General features: G+C 29.8%; 1 pseudogene; it reads right to left on the reverse strand.

Moving 5' to 3' along the window:
• Positions 1-1537: 1537 nt before the first annotated feature.
• LOC129308206 (beta-galactosidase 6-like) lies at positions 1538-8294 on the reverse strand (annotated as a pseudogene).
• Between the last annotated feature and the right edge of the window lie 6751 nt (positions 8295-15045).

A 15045-nucleotide genomic window follows, 5' to 3' on the forward strand; every position in this document is an offset into this window, starting at 1 on the left:
AAGGATCCCAACCCGAATTCAATTATGATGGGTCCAACAAAAAAAACAATGTTCTTGATTAAATATTTCGTAGATCCTAGTAAGATTTCATTCTCAAGGGAAGATATATTAATTCCATTATAATAGTTCGTTTATTTTTCTCTCATTTTTTTATTAAAAAAAATTTGCGCAGAGAAGGAGAAGGATGAACCGACATATGGTGAGAGAAGCAAAAGACAAGACAGCGATGATACAGCTGCAACTCTGCAAGTCCAGCGTTTTTCTGTGGGGTTTTGGCTTTTGTTTTAAGGAAGAGACTTCGTGTGATTGGACACAACGCGTGACTTTATTAATCCATTCATCCAGAAGTCGGCACATAGAAAAATGAATATTTCTTAGTAATAAAACTAATTTTAATTATTTTTGGATTTCCTTCTTAAGCATTTGGTTCTCCTTGACTTAGCTTGCTGGACGATCTCCTCGTTATATTATTTCTGTTGTTGAGATTGTCCTGCTTTTGGTTCTTGTTATAAATTTTTGTTTTTTCAGGCTTTGTGTTTTTTCCAGTTTGAGGGACTTGAGTGGATGCTCTACTATTCTGCTTGGGTATTTTTATGCATAATGATATTCCTTGTTTAATGAAGCCTGACATTTCATCGAAAAATAATTATTTTATTATTAACATTTAAATACTCCTAATTTCAATTAATATTTTTAATTAAGATTTATACACTTAACTTATATATTTAATATATTTATATTAATTAAATCATGACAAGTTAATCTTATATGTTAATTAAATTAATAATAAAAAATTATTATAAAATAAATAATTTACAAACAATTACATGTCTTGATTTAATTAAAATAATAACATTAAATATATAAGTATACATAAGTTTTTCCTTTTCAATTTCATTCCCATCTCCCGCATCTGATTTGATACTCCCACGCAATGCAACGTACCTCTGTTGTTTAACAACCTGACCACCATTTCCCTCCTCACGTGATCCCCCGTTCTTCATTTTTGGGTCATATTATATTGTTTTCTACTATTTTTCTGGATTTATTGATTTTTTTTTTTTTGCCAGATGGATTTACTGATTTACGTTACTTACGAAAGAAAGAACTCAAGCTTGAGGTAGGAATAAATTGAATGGCAGTTTTTAAAAATTAATATTAAATACAGTTCTAAAAAATGATAAAGTTATCATAAATGACCCTCATACATTAACAAATTGTCATCATATTGATGTTTTAATATTCCTTATAAATTATTGATATCCTATTATGCCATTACAAAATAATATCCCAAGTATTATGATATGACATAGAGAATTTGTATATTTAATTGATAGTTTCTTAAAAAATATTAGCAAAAATAATAGAGAAAGTTTTTTCTTTGATAGAGAAAGTCGGATTAACTTTTTGAAACCGAAGAATTATCGTGGAAATATGTGCAGAATCTTTCCACAAATCGGAGAATGAACATAATAGTCATGGACGCAATGGAAGAATCGAAGAATCTATATTATTTCAAATGAGTTAATAAATTATCCATGCGTAAAAAATCCCAATCATCATCACCCCGTAAAACGGATCACGAAAGATTGTGTGTGATCCCTGTGAGTATGTGTTTTTTTTTTTTTTAATAACTCTACCTTTATATGAACTAAGTAGCAGAAGGAAACGATAATTTGAAAAAATTAGGAGCAGGTAAAGTCTTGACAGAAATGGTGTTCAAGGAGACAACAACAGGATTCCCCCCACCTTCCTCCATCACAACAAAACGTTTCCGGATGCTTTCAGGAAGGACCGCGGCACGTGGATACCTATATCAAATTATCAATTATTGCAAACCTATCGATAATCATCTTCATATTTTATATTTCAGCATTAAATATTGGACCTAGAGGTAAAGACCTAAACCAGAAATATGAATGGTATAGAATGGAAGAGAGGCTGAAAAATTATAGTAACTCACAGTGATTGAGAAGGGTTGCCATTGGTGTCATGGAACAAGATCCAATAACGACCTATGCTTTCTTCCATTTACCCAAGCTTCACCTTTTTCCCATGGAGCTAAGGTTGAGGGCAATAGGGTCATCTCCCTCAGGTTCCTCAAATGTCGTCTGCCAAATTGTTATATTTCAGTGTAAATCGGAGATTCTTTATGTTCCAAAGCACACTTGTAAGTGGACAGTTGTCCTTATTTGAGGTGTGTTTTGTGTTTTTTTTTTTTTCATTGCTCACATGCACTTCTTTATTAGAGACAATATGTTCAACTCACAATCAGATATAAATATGAACATCTCTTCTAATAAAAATTTGATTCACTTGTGAGGGACTATAACCTCTTTTGCAATATTCCACCTTTATTGTTTTTTTCATTCATAAGACCACTTAGTGGGCCGACCAATCTCACCCATTATTATAGTTATACGAAGAGCTACAATAAGGATAAAGCCCAAAGTCCTTCAAAAAAGGGGCTAAGAGCATATGGGAGGTCAAAGAAATGTCTCTCCTCTCTTAAATCCCTCTCACGTGGTCTCTCTCTTTACCTCGCGCTCATATAAGTTCAAAATGGCCCCACTTCCTCGAAACACTCGCCAAATTTTATTTTAATTTTACTGAAATTATTTGCTATTTCATTTAATTTTTTAAACCTTAAATAAACCTATCTTATTCATTTTATTGCAGTTAAACAAAATGGTTACCAATTTTGATCATAACTTCATGCGGGCATAATATACCTTGTACCATGTGAGTTTTTTGATCATTGATATCTCCAAGTTGACTCCATTGTACTTCATCACCACCGTTAATTTGTTCTATGTAACTTGTAGTTGCTCTCCCACTAATCCACCTATATCAGAAAAGCAAATTATAGTGCACCGTATTGTATAGGTTAAAACAAAGCTGTAAAACAGGAGGGGGAAACAGACAAACCTGATATCCCCACGTAGAATTGGTAAGATCGTAAGACTCTTCTTCGCTGCACTGAATTTGCACGCTGGTTAAGCCAGCAAATCTTCTTTCAAGAATGCCCCTGAATCCTTTTCACACAGAACATTAATCCATCAATCTCAAACTTGTTATGATAGACTTCAAAATTTGTGTTATGATGGGGGCAAGAAGAAAGCAATTACTTCATTTACAATCATTTCCTTAAACAAGGCATTCCGGTAATCCAACCATAACACTAAGTACGGAAATGTTGTTTGGTCTTCTTTTAGTGTCAACGGGAGTTCCAGGGCAAATGACTTTACGTCATGATTTCCATGTGCCCCTCCTAGCAGAGTCAGAATGGACAATAAAAAGTTCAATCCCTAAGAAAAATTAACTCTACAAATCTGCATCGGAATGTTTTAAAAAGGCTTCGTAAATCGTAATGCAGTACATGCAAGAGATTTGAGCCTAAGATTCACACCTACTGACTTAAACAGTGCTTGTTTATATTTACCTGCGTAAGCGTCGTTCACAAAAACGTGGGCAACATGTGCAGTGGATTGAATACTAAGTGTTGGTTTCATTGCAAGATAAATTATGTTCAAACCTGTTCAGCAAAATGATTATCGTATCGTTAATATTGTGACACATATCAGAGACAGTTAGCATAATGAATCATCGACATTTGTGTTAGAGGGGAAGCCACGTACCTAAGAGTATACCAAAGATAATCGGATTTATCTTTTGTTGTATTCATATGCTCAGTAGTGAGTTTGATTTTAGTGAAGTGTCGTCGAAGTTTGGGACGACTTCTTGAAATTGCTCCCACGTATCGGCTGAGCTGAAATTCTGTGTAGGAATCACGATTCTTCGGTTGCTCTTTGCTTTTACCTACATACAAGAACATGGAATGGTTAATAAATTAAACCCAAAAAAATACATGAACTGTGAAATGAGATCTTTTAACTAAAGGTGATTAACTAATAAAACACCCTTTGATCTAAAAAAAAAAAAATATCTTACTTACATTTGCAGTATTGAAAGTCACATTTTCACAATCTGGTAAGATGCTGATGGACTTCGGGAGCAATTTGTATGATCTATTGCGGAATTGGACAGTAGCCTTATCGCTTTATCGTTGTTTATTAGGAATGCGACACATCCTCCTTTCTCTTCTCTTCAAAAACATAGCCCTAAATTAAATAGAAAAAATATCTTGAGTTTTTACATTTTAAAGAGTGTAAATTTAGTTATAGAATAACATAATTTTAACTCCTAAACTTTCTCTTAATCACCAAATAAAAAATATATATAAAATATATTATTCTGGGTTAAGAAACCAGAAAGACTGAGTTGTTTTGACTTTTGAATCAAAATTCATGATTGAATTGATAACATAGAAAAATTCATAGAACAAAAGTTAAATTTTTCCTTTTATTAATATACTGTGTTGGGAAAGGAAATGAGAGTTCACCTCTTGTAATTGTCCTAGAGAGAAATTCTTCTGCATCCCTTGCAATATAGTTGAGGAACAAGACTTGAATGCAGCATGCAAATCCTTAAGATGCCCCCATTTGGGCTGCCTTAGCAGACCTTTTTTAACCAAAAAGAAAGAAAAAGAGAGAAAGAAAGGAAAGCAAAAACTGCTATATTACTCTAATTTTTATGATGAATTTAATTTTCTCATTACACTACTGGCCGATTATTGTACAATAAATGTATCTAAGAATTTCTTGGAGAAGATAGATACAATGTTCATTGCTTACCATACTCATCCAGGGGAGCTTGATCATAGTAGCCTGTTTATAACATAAGCAGAGCTCGTTCCCCCATGAAAGAGGACTTTATTAAGGAGAAAAACTCGTTTGAAAATGGAGTATAAGTACCATATAGTAATTCACATAGCTTCCATTTCTTGCAATGAAAAGAGTGACATGGAATGCAATGTCTTCTGCAGACCTTATGTATGGCAATCCCCATACACTTGATAGCTTCAATAGGGAAAAAATAAATGGATAAAAAAACAGAACAAATAGGGGGGGTGACTAATGTCTGTGAGAAATAATACCATTAATCTTTTCATAACCTGTCATTTCTTTTAGTTTAAGTTGGCAGAAGGTGGGAAGTGAATATGAAAATTGAAAAGCTTGATGGAATGGAACTTACAAAGATGTCCAGTTCTCTGTCCACAACGAGGGCTTATTGGGTGAGTTTGGCCCTGTAAAAGTTTCCCCACATCTCATTCCATTGCATGTATTTATCTGCATAAACATTGAATTTTTTTTCTTTTTTATTATTAAATTTAAGCTATAATAAAAATAAATTGTTGAAAATAATTTGTTAGCCAGACATCGATTGGCGTGGAAATTAATTAATTTAAATAATTGGACTGACCACAGGATCAGGAGCATCTGTTTGCTTGCACATAACCCATGGTACACCAGTTTGGAGGCCCACTGCCATTTTTGCGGCCCATTTAACATACCGTGATGCTGCTGAACCGAACGCCTTTTGGATGTTTTGGTATTCATTCTCAATCTGAATTTTGATAGTTGTTTTCAGCTACTGGGTAAGTGGGTTTATGGATCATATTGAGTAATAAACGTAAAAATGTCACTCATTTTTGGTAGCGTTCGCACCTGTGACAATATGATTGGGCCTCCTTGTGGGGCATATAAACACTCTGATTTCATCATGTCCACAATTTTGGTCGTGAAATTTTGCATGTGAAACTAAACGTTTGAATACACATATTAAAAACATTTATATATAAAGTGCATAAATTACCTACCCAAGAATTAAACATGAAAAAAAAATAAAATTAATTCCCCACCTTCCTATCCACTCAAAAAGAAATATCGTGAACGCTGAATAGAATGTTCATCATACCTTGAAAGGCTCATTGTCCGTTCGGTAGACAATGCCTGGGACATCATGTAACCAAAAGGGGAACCTCTGCAATTTTACTATTATTACTTGCCATAATGAAAAGACAAAGGTCAAATCCTATTTACATATTAAATTAAATAAAGAAATTGTATTAAATGGTGTGATAATATGAAGTTAATGTTCAGTCGTTGTTTTGTTCTCTATCATTCACATTTTTTAGGATTTAGGATTTTTACAATGTTTTTTGGAATTTTATTCTTTACTTTATTTTTTTGTATTTAAATTTTGTTCATATAGCGATTGTATATGTCATGTTAACATATGATTTATGTTAATGAAACAAATAAGAATGTGAAAATTATTTTTACTCATGTGGCGAGGGATACAAATTTTGTCAAGCGCTTTTCATGATTTAGTTAGAACTGTACGTATTTAAAATGTTGGAATAATATAATAATAGAGAGGTTTCAAAATTTAAAGTAAATTATATAGATAACATTTAAAATAAGATTATAAAATTATACAAAATGAATTATGCTCTTCTTAGAATTGTACTACATTGGTATTGTCTATTTCTGAAATTACACACATCTACCTTGAAATCAAAAAAATGAGCAGCACCAATCTCTCTAAATAAAATTTAGTTGCATTTTTCCCGAAAATGGCATATATATGTATGCAGCCAAAACATAAAAAAGTCACTTGAATTCAGATTTATTGACTTTGTGATTACTAACATAAAATAAATAAGGTGGAATAAATTGCACTCTTCATTAAATATTGAACTCCTTTTCTTTTTTGAGGCCATCGCGCGTCACCGAGCTTTATTTTTGAGATATTAATGAAAATAGAGAAAAGGAAAGGAAAAGCACCCATAGGTCCATTCACTCTCAATGAAGGGTCCGATCCTAAGGGTGACGTAGAGTCCTTGAGCTTGGACTTCCTTAACGAACCCCACCAAATCATATCGGCCACTGAAATCATACTGTGCTGTGTAGTTTTAGTTGAAGAAACAGACATGCCATCTCAATTTTACAGTCCAGAGAGAGAGAGAGAGCACTAACCTGTCCCGGTTGTGGCTCGTGGACATTCCAAAACACATAGGTCTGAATTACGTCTATTCCTCCTTCTTTAGCCTTCGCTATCAGTGATGGCCACATCTGCATCAAATTTACGCTTTTATGGTTATGAATTTGTTATCGTTCAGTACGCATTTGCTTTCTTCCTATTGTTTTCTGTACTTCTTCCCTTTAAGCAATTCATGTGTAAGTGTAACCTTTAAGTTCACTCGTGACAAACATTAATTTGCTCATCCCATCCACCCTTGTTTTATTCTCTGCTATGCAATAATGACTACAAAATTGTTGGGTCCAAAAAACTTGTCATTCACTTCCTCCATCTTACCCGTGATGCAATAGTAAAATATAATAAAACTGCAAATGAAGCACACATGACTTGTTTGACAACCAATTCTAAGAATAATTTTTTGTTCTCTAAAATAAATAAAAAAATTGTTTGCTAATATATTTTTAAAAAGTGTTTTAAAAATAAAAATCAAATATTGTTATAGAGAATAGAAAAACAAAAATATTTTTGAAGTGTTTTAGGATTATTATTCTAAAAATAGAGAAAATATGAAAAAACATAATATATTCTACAAAATATTAATTTAAAAAAATAAAATAAAAACAGTTTCAATTAAGCCAATATTCTCCAGGAAAGTCCAACCCAACTTGGGGGGAAATGTAATTTTAAAATTAGGTCAAAATATTCCTAATAGAAAGAGTACCAATCAATTAGAGCTTTAATTTAGATGCTGTCACATTAGAGAGCGTAGCTGTTATGAAACGAAAATCAGGAGGCAACACAAGGATGAAATGAGCGCTTGCTTGAAGGCGCCCTCACCTACCAAAGAGACTAATGATGAAATCTAAAAAGTAAAAACCATGACCTCCTCTGCTTCCTGTTCATGCCTCATTACCTCTCCCCTGTTCTAATGCCAACTAAACTACTGAATTCATAATTTCAGAAATCGCAAGACGCACGCAAACTAATTGAATGAATCCAAACCAAACGAATTCATATTCATAGAGAACTTGATCCTAATAAAAGAAATTGCAAGCTCATTGGACGGCACATTGATTAGTGCGAGCGAAGCAAGAAGAGGTAGGAATCGAATACATCGGTACCTGAGGAGTGCTTCGAGGATAATGAATGGAGCCGGAGAAGAGAATCTTCCGCTGGCCATCGATTAGCAGAGATCTTCCGTCGTAGGTGACGTCTGCTGCTTCAGCGCCGACTATCATCGTCACCAGAGCCAACAAACTCCACCGGCGCCACCACTTGTTGCCCATGGCGCTCTGTGTGGCGCGTTAACCCAAACACCAAATAAGCCAACCGCAGAATTGTTGTTATATAAACCGATAGAAGGAAAGAGACACGTGAGAGTCGCAATAGTGGGTGAGGTGAACTGAAACATTATTATTTATTTTTGCCAAAGGGTCCTTTTGCCCTGTGCCTCCTCCACTTGTCGTATGCATAAACCATGCTCCTCGGATTCATATAATCCTTCTTCCCTCTTTGTTTCGAAACTTGATGAAAAAAGCATCCATTTTAGTTGTTACATTATTTTTTATTAAAATATTCTTGCTTGATTTTTTTTTTAATTATGGTCATCCTTTTGAATCTTGTCCAAGACACGGTCATAAATATCTGTCATCAAGAATTAAGCCTAATTTTTTTTTTAATATAATATACTCACACCAATACAACCTCTATAGTCGACACTACCATATTCTTCCATATGATGGGGCCCGCATTTTCTTTACGTGTTACCAACTTTTGTTTTCTCTTTCTTCATTTGTCTTAATTCTGCACTCTCTCTCCAACAAATAATATTGGGAGAATGGCATCTGGTAATATCTTACAAAAAATTATTTGCAAATAAATGCCACCATTTCCGGCAAAACAAGTTTTTATTCTCATTTTAATTTTAATAAAAAATAATTTTTTATTGATCTTTATTTGTAAATAATTCTTTTGATAGGTCGTTAGATGTGATTCTCTCAATAATATTTCTCTTTTAATTTCTTTCTTCAGTTTTTGAGTTCTTTTTCTTCAATTTTTATTTCACAAATTTAAAATTAAATATTTAAAAATAAATATAAAAAATACTTTAAAATTTAAAAAAAAAACACCAATAACAGTAAGAAGAGAAGAAAATGGAAAATGATAAATAAAGAAAAGAACTTCTGCACTTCTACCATTTATTATTCATGGAGATGAAAATTTTAACACTTAAAATTTTAAAACCAATTCCAGGAAAAATCTATCAATTTTTTCTACAATTTTATAGTATTGCGAATATGATTCTAAACATCATTTTATTTTTCTTCATTTTTTTACTAGGGTGTATTTTAAAATTTCAAAGCATTTTACAAAATTATTTTTAAATCTATAGCTTTAAAATTTATGAAAATAAAAATTAAAAATAGAAAGAGTTAGAACGAGAAATAATATTATTTTATTGGAGAGAGAATGTGGAAATAAGATGGATAAATAATAAATGAAGAGAAGATACACGAGATGGAGGAAAAATGTTAGCAACATCCTACATTTTTACATGATTTGGTTGTTTTGTATTGGTCAAAACACAAATGAGGTGATAGTCTCGGTCTATGCAATTTTGTTTTTTTGAAAGACTAACTCATTTTACTGAATCCAATCCCATTGGTATTGTTGCTTGATTTTTAATATGCTAGAAAGTTACTCCCACTATCTCAAATTATAAAATACTTTTAGAGATGATTGAGCATTTCAAAATATAAAATACTTTGATAAAAATAAAATTTTATTAATGATGCTTTTTTATTATTACCCTTCTCATATATTCTTTCTTTTTAATATTTTTTATCGATGGAATATTAAATGAAAGGCATTTTTAAAAATTTATATTTTTATCTTAAAAAAGTAAAGATGTAAAGTATATTTAATGAAATTTATTAATATGTGAGATTTTTAATTTTATTTAAAAGTATATTATAATTTAAGGTGAAAAGAGTATTACTTATTAGTTAAAATATTCTGTTAAATGTCAGGGATAATTGTAGAAGGGGACTGGAATCAGAAGGTGCTACAGTACTTTTAATCCGTGAGAGCTATGTTGGTGTGATTCATTTGAATTAAATTTCATTCATTTGTTTTGAATTTTTCTATTTTGTTTAGTCACTTTATTATTTAAGCTGAATTCACTTTATTTGTTACAAAATCTACAAAGGTTCGTATATTGTTACATGTAAAAATATCTTAAAAATGAGTTGCACTAATAGTGGTTGAATTGCATAGTAAGAACTTCATAATCTTTAAATAAATTATGAAGTTCAAGCCTTGTGAACATTGGGAGAGTTTTTCCTCCCATTTGGAGGCTGACTATTCAGCCTCAAATCAAATTAGTAGGCAGTAAAAACACTAAATTTTTAATTAAAAAGATATCCATATATTGTCTGTCCTTTATTCCTCTAAATTTTCACTTGCATCAGTTGCATGGGATTTCATCAGTGGGTCGCGTCGTGGGATAAGGGCTTGTCTATCAAAACGTGACTTTTCTAGTAATATTAAAATATTTCCTACCTTTTTTCTGTTGTATCCAAAAAACCTATTTCCTACTTTCTCCAGTCCCTCTTCCTTCTTATGTGGGTCCCACGCATGCTTGTTAAAATAAAAATATTTTAGAACTCATTTGACTTTTTAAAAAAATGATAATAAAATATATTTGAATTATATAAATAATAATTTAATTTTTTAAAATGCTAAAATTTTAATAAAGTCTTTAAGGATATCCGTATCAATAAATTTTAAAATGAAATAAATAATTTATCCTTATTAAAAATGACGAGCTCTAATTATAATTTTTACTTAACGAATTACAATTTTCGTTCTGTAAGTCATCAAAGTTAGACAAAAAAATATAATTTATCAAGTATAATTTTTGTTATTGAAAAATAAGCCACAATCATAATTTTTGTTTAAAGAATCATAACTTTCATTAAAAGAATTGCAAGAATTAAATAATAAATCATAACTTGTTAATAAAGATAAAATAATTTTTTTAATTTAAAATTTATTGACAAAGAAGTTCCCAGAAACTTCATTAAAATTATAACATTTTAAAAAATTAAATTATCATTTATATAATTTTAAAAAATTTATTATCGTTTTTAATGCACTTATAACTAGTCACTATTATTAACTACTAGTCACCATTAATATCATTTAATTTTTTAACTTTAAATTTACTTTTAATTTTTAAAAATTATTTTATAAAAAAAATTTAAAAATAAAAATGAAAATAAAACCAAACAAATCCTAAAATGTTAGGATTTAATTAATCTTGTAATTCAATCTTGTACTTTTAGTAATTTAAAATATTTGTCCCTACATTTTAAAAAATAAAATTATAAAAATTAATACTTTAAATGGTTAAATCATAAAATTGAGTTGCAATGTGTCAAAATTTAAAGATTGAATTAAAATTGTAAGGATTCAAATTACAACAAGCCAAAGTTCAAGAATTAATTACACTTGAGTTAAATTATAAGGATCAAATAATTAATTTTTTCTTATATTTTTTACATGGGGAGGAAGTTATTATTTCCAGGATTCATATGAAGCTTTTTTCCTTTCATGGAGGGGAAATGCTCTCATGTTTTCAATTGTGATGGTTATTATTAGACAAAAAGCAGTTAGTTATAAGAGAAATGTTTGTGGCCAATTTTAATTATGAGCAAATTAGTCAAGTATCTCCAAGAAGTAAAGCTTCAAAATATTTACAATTATAATTATTTCAATAAACACTTTGAATTGAAGCAAGGTTTTTATGCTGCAAATATGCATAAATACATGAATAATTAAACATTTAAATTATCAAAATTAAAACTTACAACATTACATTTTTAATAATAAAACATTTTGTTTGCCACCTTTTACAAGACATTTACAATTGATAGTATAAAGTGATAAAGTGTTCTTTGGCATTGCATCAGAAGCAGAATCTAGTTTTTATTTTATTTTTTTTCAAAGTAAATCATCTGATGTTCGAAGTCAAAACTTCAGATAATTCAGATCGAGTTGGATCAAAACTCTTTCAATTTGACCCCGAGTCATGGGATGCACTGCATTAAAGGTAAGAGGGCAATGCACCCCTTAAGCTTAAAGAAAATTATGAAAAAGGTTCATATATTTTAATATTTTTTACCCCTCAATCTAACTTTAAAGATTTTAGATTCAAAAATTTTTTAATTAATTTTAAAAATATTGTATCTCATAATCTAAGATCCTTACACCGTCACTGCCCCCAGCTTTGGAGGTTACAATATAATGGCGTGCCTGAAGTTGCAAGTCTAAAATCCCGAGTCACTAAAAGTATGTGATGCGGCATACATGTTTGGTTGTGTGTCTTTTTACAACTTTCCATTTTCTTGCCGCCTTTTCGTCCTTATTCTCCGAAACGATAACATCAATCCGGCGTGACTATGATTGTCTCAATCCTGATTTGTGAGTTGGCTTCACGCATCCACCAAGCAAACCCACCAAGGGGGCAAAACTATCTCCTTTTTATTCCTTCCTACGATTTGAATACCCAACTAAATTGATCAAGACATCTTTCCTTGACATCCTGAAAGAAAGGGATGGAATGGATTAATGAAATAAATATAAAACTAGAATTATCAAGATATAGGTGGGGGAAATAAATAACTATGTTCATGGGAAGAGGAAGATAGTTTAGTTCATGAAATTAACAATAATTATTCATGAGATTTGTGATAGTTATGGTAATTCTCATGTTTGTAGTATGTCATGTTGAGTTTTATCATACTTATTATAAATAATTGACTGATTTAGTTAATTTACAAGTCACTTTTAATATGTTTTTCTGAAACTAAATAAATTATTAAAACTTATTAACTCTGTATAATGATTTAATAATTTTTAAACTTTGTCCATATTAAATTTATATATGTTAACAATATATTTTTTCTCTTTAATATTTAATGGAGGGCAAATAAAAAAATTTATAATAAAAATTTAATGAGATGATGACTTATAAATGAGATAAAAAAATTTTCTCTCTACCTACTAATAAATAAGACTAAAAAAAGTTTTATTTTTTTTGTAATCCATTATATTCTCACCATTTCCAATAGCCAAACAACTACTAAGTCCTCCCCAATTCATGAATCAAGTTCTTAAATGCAACAACATTCTATTCAAAAAATCACACTATTTTTATATTTATATTTATTTAATAAGTTGTTTCAATTAAAAAAATTATTAATTCAGGGTATTTTTTTAAAATGTATTAATTATATTTTAAAAAACCTAAAATACCTTATTTTTTTTCATGATATTTCAAAAAAAAAATCTCATAATGTTGGAAAGACAAAGTATCAAATATATCAAGATTCATTGATTTCAGGAAACGTACATCATAATGTCAACACTTAATAAATGGATACAATGTAATTTATATATTAGTATTGAGTGCTTGGATGCCTGTAAATAAATATATAAATCACAATCTTGTATACACAAGTGACAAAGAAAAAGAGTAAAATGAGAAGAATTCTCCTCAATTTTTCCTCTCTAAACTTTCTCTTTCTCCTATCAAATTGTTTATGTTTTAAATAGTTTTATATCAAGGTGTGATTTTTTTAAAAAAAGTTTAATAATAATTAATTTCGACGTGTTTATATATCTCTGCCATCTGGGTTACGGCTTTGCTTTAGGACCTTGTTTGTTGATCATGTTTTGAGCTGAATGAAACTATGGAGGAAATATTAATCTTTTGGCCAAAAAAAAAAAAAGTGAAGGAAATATATATATATATATTTCCCCCACAACCAAAACAAGAAATAAATTGCACTTCTTAGTTCTTCCTGATGGGCATTAACCAACCGACCCGCAAAAATGTAAATTGAAATGTTTAAGAAGGTAAAAAGATGTAAATATGATTTGTATGCGCCATTGATTAATAAATATTTTAATAAAAACATAATAAACCAGGACTTGTATTGTAGTTGTAAATATAATCATATTTTATAAAATGTTTATGACCTCTCGCAAGATTCAAAGAACCTAATCATTACAGTTACAGATCATTTTATCTTAAATTCCCTCTTTTGTGAATCAAGTTTTTTACAGAAACATTCACGCATGTCTCCAGAAAATGTACATAATAATATTTAACAAATTGATTGAATTTTAAATGTGTTCAATTTTTATTACGTCATTATAAATTGATGGTAATAATTGGTATTGATAATGATCATAGTAACTAAAAATGATACAAACGTCAAGAAATCACGCACGCATCGTCCGGGTACGGCACGACCGTCCTAAAAGAATATAGCTTAATTCAATCTAATTACCTTTTTTAATGGTTAAAAAAATATATATAACAAAATATTTTACCTTTCCTTCATTTTATCATAATTACATATATTTTTATTCTATTTTTATAAAACTATAAGATCCTTTTTTAATATGGATAATTACAAAATATAAACATTCCTTTTATTTTTAAGATTTTATTTCCATATGTTCAACCGTGAAGTTGCATATGTTAAAACAAAATATCTCTCTTTAAATATAAATATTTTTTAAAAAATTAAAAAAGGATAAATATGTATTTTTGTTTCTGAAGGATTCTTCAAAAAATATTAAATGCTCTAAAGTATTTGTTATAACATTTTTACTCATAACGAATTAAATTGGAGCATTTTCTATGCTGGCATGAAAGCCCATTAAATCAAAGTATTATGTGACATGGAGGCCCAACAAGACACTATTTAAGAGATGCTTGTAGAGATTTAATGTCAGGATAGAAAATATTTTAATTTTATTACTTGAGGAATGAAAATGTTATAACAAATATTTTATAATGCCGAGTATTTATCTGAAAATATTTTAGGGGCAAGAAGGATCTTTACCCAAGTAAAAAGCATTCAAATTACCCCAACATAATTAATGTATATTTTTTTTAGTTAAAAGATTTATGAAATGAAAATTTAATATAATAAATTGCTCAATGTACTTTATATTTATTTTCTTTAAATTTCATTAATTTTAAAAAAAATTAAATTATTTATTAAAAAATTGACATAATTAACAATTTAATTTTTAAAAAATTGGGAGAGAAAGTCATAAGGGAAAATTCATAATTTTAAAATT

Source organism: Prosopis cineraria, unplaced genomic scaffold, assembly GCF_029017545.1.
Source record: "Prosopis cineraria cultivar Desert tree isolate PC_DT_omini unplaced genomic scaffold, ASM2901754v1 PC4, whole genome shotgun sequence".
Taxonomy (NCBI): domain Eukaryota; kingdom Viridiplantae; phylum Streptophyta; class Magnoliopsida; order Fabales; family Fabaceae; genus Prosopis; species Prosopis cineraria.